General features: G+C 62.4%; 1 non-coding gene and 1 pseudogene across 1 annotated transcript; both read left to right on the top strand.

Moving 5' to 3' along the window:
- The first annotated feature begins 509 nt into the window (after positions 1-509).
- On the top strand, positions 510-662 carry LOC129131540 (5.8S ribosomal RNA). The gene has a single exon (XR_008535688.2). It is a non-coding gene; the product is annotated as a 5.8S ribosomal RNA (ribosomal RNA).
- Positions 663-1,583: 921 nt separating this feature from the next.
- On the top strand, positions 1,584-6,611 carry LOC143694580 (28S ribosomal RNA; annotated as a pseudogene).
- The last annotated feature ends 307 nt before the right edge of the window (positions 6,612-6,918 follow it).

The following is a 6,918-nucleotide window of genomic DNA, read 5'->3' as shown; positions in this document are numbered from 1 at the left end:
AGCCTGGGGGAAAGGCCATGCAGTGGGGGAAGAGAAAAGCCGGCCGGGCAGCGGTGCAGCGGCGCTCCACGAGACCTGCCGTGTTGGGGCCGAGGGAGAGCCGGCATGTGCGGGGGCCGACGGCCGCCCGCCCCAAGCCGCGTGCCGTGTGTGTTGTGCGTGTTGTCCGGTGAAAGCAAGAAGCGCGCGGGCCGCCGTGTCCCCCGCATTCTGGCACGCGCCGCCTGGCCCTCCGCGCAGAGGCCGGGCTGAGCCCAGACACCTGGGCCGCCTCCAAAGGACGGCGTTTGTGAGGTCGGTGTCTCCCCTCGCGGGGGAAGGCGGTCAGGGGCGTGGGCTCCCCCGCATCTTGGCCGGCCTTCGGAGATGGGTTGCTCCAGTGGTTTTTTTTCCTCCCCTTCCGTTTTCTGTGAGCTCATACGGTCGAAGCCAGGCGCGCGCCCCCGCGTCCTCGGCGCCAGAGTAACAAAAAGGGGCCGCTCAGAGTGAGCAGTGCCCGAAAGGCAGAAAACTCTTAGTGGTGGATCACTCGGCTCGTGCGTCGATGAAGAACGCAGCTAGCTGCAAGAATTAATGTGAATTGCAGGACACATTGACCATTGAGCATTTGAAGGCACGTGCAGCCCCGGATTCCTCCAGGGGCTATGCCTGTCTGAGCGTCGCTTGATGATCAATCGCCATCCAGGGACCACGGCAGTGGCATGGCTGGGGTCGCCTCGCAGGCCCGTCGCCCGCGGCGGGTGGCGGCGGTGACGGCCCGCAGGTGCCCGGAGGGAAGGCAGTCAGGGGTTCGGCGAGGGAAGCGTTTCCCTAGGCGGCCTTGATCCCTTCCCTGCAGCCCGGCGGGCGTCATCGTTGTCGCGGTTGTCGTCATTGTCATCACCCCACAGGGCCTTCGTCCCCCTAAATGCAGACTCGGGGAGCGCTCCATTGCTCCCCGCTCCCGGAGCGAGCCGCTGGGTGGAGCTCATCCCGGCTAGGGCTGCACCGCAGATGCGGTGGCACGGCGGCCTGGGGAGAGCAAGAGACGGCGTTGAAAGGCGCCACTGAGGGCCGAGAGAAAGAGAGAGGAGGGTGAGAAGGGGAGGCGAGGCGCGGACCTCGCCCCCGGCCTCCCCCCTTGCGCGGGTGGCTGTCTACGGGTGGGTACCACGGCGGTACCATGCCGTGCTGCTGCGCACGCACGGGAGGCGAGAGCGCCGGGGACGGGGGGTTCTGACCCCCTCTTCTCCCTTCACCCGCCCCCCTCCTCTTCTGTCGCGGTCTCAGGGCGCGCCCGAGGGGCGCCGTCGCTCCTCTCTCTCTCCCCACTGAGGCCGTCGCGCGCGCCGCCACCCAGCCGGTCCTCCCGCACGGGGCTGTCTCCGCCACGCTCCCTTTTCGGTTCTCAGCTCCGGGATGGGGCTCTCCGTCTCTCCTCGTCGCTCAATCATACCCGAGCGCTCTCTCTCTCTCTCTCTCTCTCTCCGGCTCCCTCCGGGAGTGCGGAGAGAAGGGAGGGCGGGCGGCGTAGCGGGCGGGGGATACAAGGTGGCCATCTCCGCGCGAGCCCCCCTGCGCAGCACGGCCGAGCTTTGGGCTTGTGACCTCAGATCAGACGTGGTGACCCGCTGAATTTAAGCATATTAGTCAGCAGAGGAAAAGAAACTAAAGAGGATTCCCTCAGTAATGGCAAGCAAAGAGGGAAAAGCCCAGCACTGAATCCCCGCCCCGTGGTGGGGCGCGGGACATGTGGCGTACAGAAGCCCCCCTCCCCGGCGGTGCTCTTGGGGGACCCAAGTCCTTGTGATCGAGGCCGCCACCCACGGACGGTGTGAGGCCGGTAGCGGCCCCCTGGTGCTCCAGGCCCGGGGCTTCTGAGAGTCGGGTTGCTTGGGAATGCAGCCCAAAGCGGGTGGTAAACTCCATCTAAGGCTAAATACCAGCATGAGACCAAAAGCCAACAAGTACCGTAAGGGAAAGTTGAAAAGAACTTTGAAGAGAGAGTTCATGAGGGCGTGAAACCGTTAAGAGGTAAACGGGTGGGCCCCATGCAGTCTGCCCGGAGGATTCAACCCCGTGAGTTGCGGTCAGCCAGCACGGGTTCGGCGGATCCTTGCCTCCGCCTCCCCTCTGTCCCCCGGGCGAACCCTGTCCGCGGGGGCTGGCCGGGGGGGGCGGGCCGGTGTGGGGACCACCGCCTGGCCGGCGGCCGGCCGTTGCTGGGCTCGTTTCCTCCGCGGCCGGCTCCGGGTCAGCTGGGAAGGCCTCCGGCGGGCAGGTTGCCCAGTGCCGCGCGAGTGGCGGTGGGTGTTACAGCCCCCGGGCAGCAGGTCTTACTGAATCCCGGGGCCGAGGGAGAGGACCGCCGCCGCGCCCTCCCGTCCCCCCGTTGGCGGCGCCGTGTTGGGGGGTGTCGCTTTTCCCCCCCGTTCGCCCTCCTGGGGGGGATGGGGCGGGGGCGGCATCCCTGCAGCGCAACATTTCACGCAGGGGTGCAGGACCGGGCCCGCCAGCCCCTGGCGCCGCTGTCAGCCGGGGCAGACTGCCTCAGTGCGCCCCGACCGCATGGCGCCGCCGGGCCAGGCTGGACGGGCTGCGCTCGGGCGCCTGGGTTCCGCGGCGATGTCGGCTGCCCACCCAACCCGTCTTGAAACGCGGACCAAGGAGTCTAGCACGTGCGTGAGTCAGGGGCCGTCATCGAAAGCCTGTGGCGCAATGAAGGTGAGGGCCGGCGCGCGCCAGCTGAGGTGGGATCCCAGGGCGCGTGTCATGCCAGGCAGCCCCGGGCACACCACCGGCCCGTCTCGCCCGCCTCCCCCTTGCAGAGCCAGGGAGGTGGAGCATGAGTGTCCGTGCTAGGACCCAAAAGATGGTGAACTATGCCTGGGCAGGGCGAAGCCAGAGGAAAACTCTGGTGGAGGTCCGTAGCGGTCCTGACGTGCAAATCGGTCGTCCGACCCGGGTCTAGGGGCGAAAGACTAATCAAACCATGTAGTAGCTGGTTCCCTCCGAAGTTTCCCTCAGGATAGCTGGCACTCGGCAATGGGCAGTTTTACCCGGTAAAAGCGAATGATTAGAGGTCTTGGGGCCGAAATGATCTCAACCTATTCTCAAACTTTCAATGGGTAAGGGGGCCGGCTTGCTGGCGTGGAGCCGCGCCGTGGAATGCGAATGCTCAGTGGGCCACTTTTGGTAAGCAGAACTGGTGCTGCGGGATGAACCGAATGCTGAGTTAAGGCGCCTGATGCCGACGCTCATCAGAGCCCAGAAAAGGTGTTGGTTGATCTAGACAGCAGGACGGTGGCCATGGAAGTCGGAATCTGCTAAGGAGTGTGTAACAACTCACCTGCCGAATCAACTAGCCCTGAAAATGGATGGTGCTGGAGCGTCGGGCCCATACCCGGCTGTCGCCGGCAGTGCGATGCCCGCAGGGGCTAGGCCGCGACAAGTAGGAGGGCCGCTGCGGTGCGCCTCAAAGCCTGGGGCATGGGCCCGGGTGGAGCCGCCGCAGGTGCAGATCTTGGTGGTAGAAGCAAATATTCAAACGAGAGCTTTGAAGGCCGAAGTGGAGCAGGGTTCCATGTGAGCAGCAGTTGAACATGGGTCAGTCGGTCCTAAGCGATAGGCAAGCGCCGTTCCGAAAGGGTGGGCGATGGCCTCTGTTGCCCTCAGCCGATCGAAAGGGAGTCGGGTTCAGATCCCCGAATCCGGAGTGGCGGAGACGGGCGCTGCGAGGCGCCCAGTGCAGTGACGCAACCAATCCCGGAGAAGCCGGCGGGAGCCCCGGGGAGAGTTCTCTTTTCTTTGTGAAGGGCGGGGCGCCCTGGAATGGGTTCGCCCCGAGAGAGGGGCCTGCGCCTTGGAAAGCGTCGCGGTTCCGGCAGCGTCCGGTGAGCTCTCGCTGGCCCATGAAAATCGGAGGGAGAGGGTGTAAGTCTCGCGCCGGGCCGTACCCATATCCACAGCAGGTCTGCAAGGTGAACAGCCTTTGGCACGTTGGAACAATGTAGGTAAGAGAAGTCGGCAAGCCGGATCCGTAACTTCAGGATAAGGATTGGCTCTAAGAGCTGGGTCAGTTGGGCCGGGGCACGAAGTGGGGCTGGGCGCATGCCGCGGCTGGACGAGGCGCCGCGCGCGGGTGAGTGCGCTCCACGTGGCCTGCCTGGGCACTGATGCGCGTGCGCGTGCACGCGGCGGCAACTCTGGACGCACGCTGGGCCCTTCCCATGGATCGCCCCGGCTGCGGCGGGCACTGCCCGCCCCCCCCCCGCCTTGTCGCGGCCAGAGCCCCAGCGGCGGCTGCCGCCGTCGTCCTCGCGCACCACTGCCCCATCAGTTCCTGCTGGCGGGGTCCCCTCGGTGCGCAGCTGGCACACGCGTGGCTGCGGCCGGCATCAGCTGAGCGGTTCACGTGGGGGAGGGTCCCCAGGGGCGGTCCCCGGGCTGGCGCCCCGCCTCGGCCGGCACCTAGCAGCTGGCTTAGAACTGGTGCGGACCAGGGGAATCCGACTGTTTAATTAAAACAAAGCATCGCGAAGGCCCGAGGCGGGTGTTGATGCGATGTGATTTCTGCCCAGTGCTCTGAATGTCAGAGTGAAGAAATTCAATGAAGCGCGGGTAAACGGCGGGAGTAACTATGACTCTCTTAAGGCCGCTTGAGAAAGTCTAGTTACAACTGGGCATAGCTGCAGAGATCGCACCTCCTCGTGGTCCCACTGGTAAACCCTTAACAGGGTGACTAAGTCGATCTCTGCCCTAGTCTGGGAGCCGTTGGGACTCACCAGCCCAACAGTTCCTTCCAAATTTCGGTGAAACAAATTTCTCGGTCTAAGTCGTTAGGCTTACTACCTGAAACCTGGCCCCCCAGTCAGACAGGGGCGGCGGGTTCGGAGGTGGGCTGACCACCCAATCCGTTCCCGATGTTGAATCCGGTCATGACTCGGCTATTCCAAATCCAAATCCGTTCCTTGGAGGAGGAAACTGGGGGCAGCCGTTCCACCTTACTCATGTATCGGTGCGCACTCAGACCTCCTGAGATGATTTTGTAACATCTACAACCACCAAATTGACAGAAAATTAATTGGGCTTGCTGGTGAATTTTTCTTTAGAACTGTATAGATCAGATCTACAGGATTTTGTATTTGGGGGGTATCTTTTGTAGCAATGTTGATTTATAGATGTATACTTATTACTTTTATATTTTAATAAACTAGACGCTAGCTAGGTTCCCAAGGCAGCCACAAGCCAGTTAGGTAGCTCATAGTGGGTAGGGACAGGAACTTTAATTCACAATGCCTCAAATACCACCTGACTCAGACCAATTTACCGGACTTGTACTGCTTAAACGGATTTGTCCAAGGTGGACGGGCCACCGTTACTTAACCCGGAAAAGGGACATATATTATTTATATGTGTTCGATCTCTAGCCAAATGCCTCGTCATCTAATTAGTGACGTGCGTGAATGGATGAACGAGATTCCCACTGTCCCTACCTACTATCCAGCGAAACCACAGCCAAGGGAACAGGCTTGGTGGAATCAGCGGGGAAAGAAGACCCTGTTGAGCTTGACTCTAGTCTGGTGCTGTGAAGAGACATGAGAGGTGTAGAATAAGTGGGAGGCCGGGCGCGCGCTCGGTGGTGTGGGGTGACCCGCCCGCCGGCGTCCCGGATGTTAGTGAAATACCACTATTCTGATCGTTTTTTCACTTACTAGGTGAGGCGGGGGGGCGATCCCCGAGGGGGGCTCTCGCTTCTGGCGCCAAGCGGCCGGCGCGCGCCGGCCGCGACCCACTCAGGGGACAGCAGCAGGTGGGGAGTTTGACTGGGGCAGTACACCTGTCAAAGCATAACGCAGGTGTCATAAGGCAAGCTCAGGGAGGATGGAAACCTCCCGTGGAGCAGAAGGGCAAAAGCTGGCTTGATCTTGATTTTCAGTACGAATACAGACTGTGAAAGCGGGGCCTCACGATCCTTCTGGCTTTTTGGGTTTAAAGCAGGAGGTGTCAGAAAAGTTACCACAGGGATAACTGGCTTGTGGCGGCCAAGCGTTCATAGCGACATTGCTTTTAGATCCTTCGATGTCGGCTCTTCCTATCATTGTGAAGCAGAATTCACCAAGCGTTGGATTGTTCACCCACTAATAGGGAACGTGAGCTGGGTTTAGACCGTCGTGAGACAGGTTAGTTTTACCCTATTGATGATGTGTTGTTGCAATAGTAATCCTGCTCAGTACAAGAGGAACTGCAGGTTCAGACCCCTGGTTCGTGCGCTTGGCTGAGGAGCCACTGGCGCGAGGCTACTATCTGCGGGCTTATGACTGAACACCTCTAAGTCAGAATCCCGCCTAGACGTAGCGATACCGCAGCGCCACCGGTGCCTCAGTGGGCTCGCGATAGCCGGCCACCCGCCCGCCCGCGGGCGGGCCCGGTGAGGAGCGCCGCTCGATGTTGGGAGCGGAGGGGCGGACGGATGCGGCACCGCCTCTCCCCCGTTGCATACCGCATGATTGTGGGGCACCCGGCGCTAAATCATTCGTAGTCGACCTGATTCTGGGTCAGGGTTTCGTACGTAGCAGAGCAGCTCCCTCTCTGCAATCTATTGAAAATCAGCCCTCAACACAGGCTTTTGTCGCTCTGGAAGGCATGAGCGGCTGGCCGGCCCGCTGCTCCGGCGTGCAGGCTGTGCGCGGTCCGCTTCCTCCTCCTCCGAGGTCTCTCTCTCGGCGGGCCGGGGTCAACAGGGGGCCCCAGCAGCGCCAGGCATGCGGGGCGCCCGCGCCGGCGCGGTCCTCCTTGGCACTCTCCGACGCACGGGTCCCAGGCTCGATATGCGGGGTCCAGGGGCTGGGCACCAAGCGAAGGGCCGCGTGCCGCTGGCGTGGGCGCGCTCTGAGCACCCGTGCCGAAAGAGAGAGGCCCCGTCCCGCCCCGGCTACA

Source organism: Agelaius phoeniceus, chromosome 7, assembly GCF_051311805.1.
Source record: "Agelaius phoeniceus isolate bAgePho1 chromosome 7, bAgePho1.hap1, whole genome shotgun sequence".
Classification (NCBI taxonomy): Eukaryota; Metazoa; Chordata; class Aves; order Passeriformes; family Icteridae; genus Agelaius; species Agelaius phoeniceus.
This window is presented reverse-complemented; position numbering and strand designations above follow the sequence as displayed.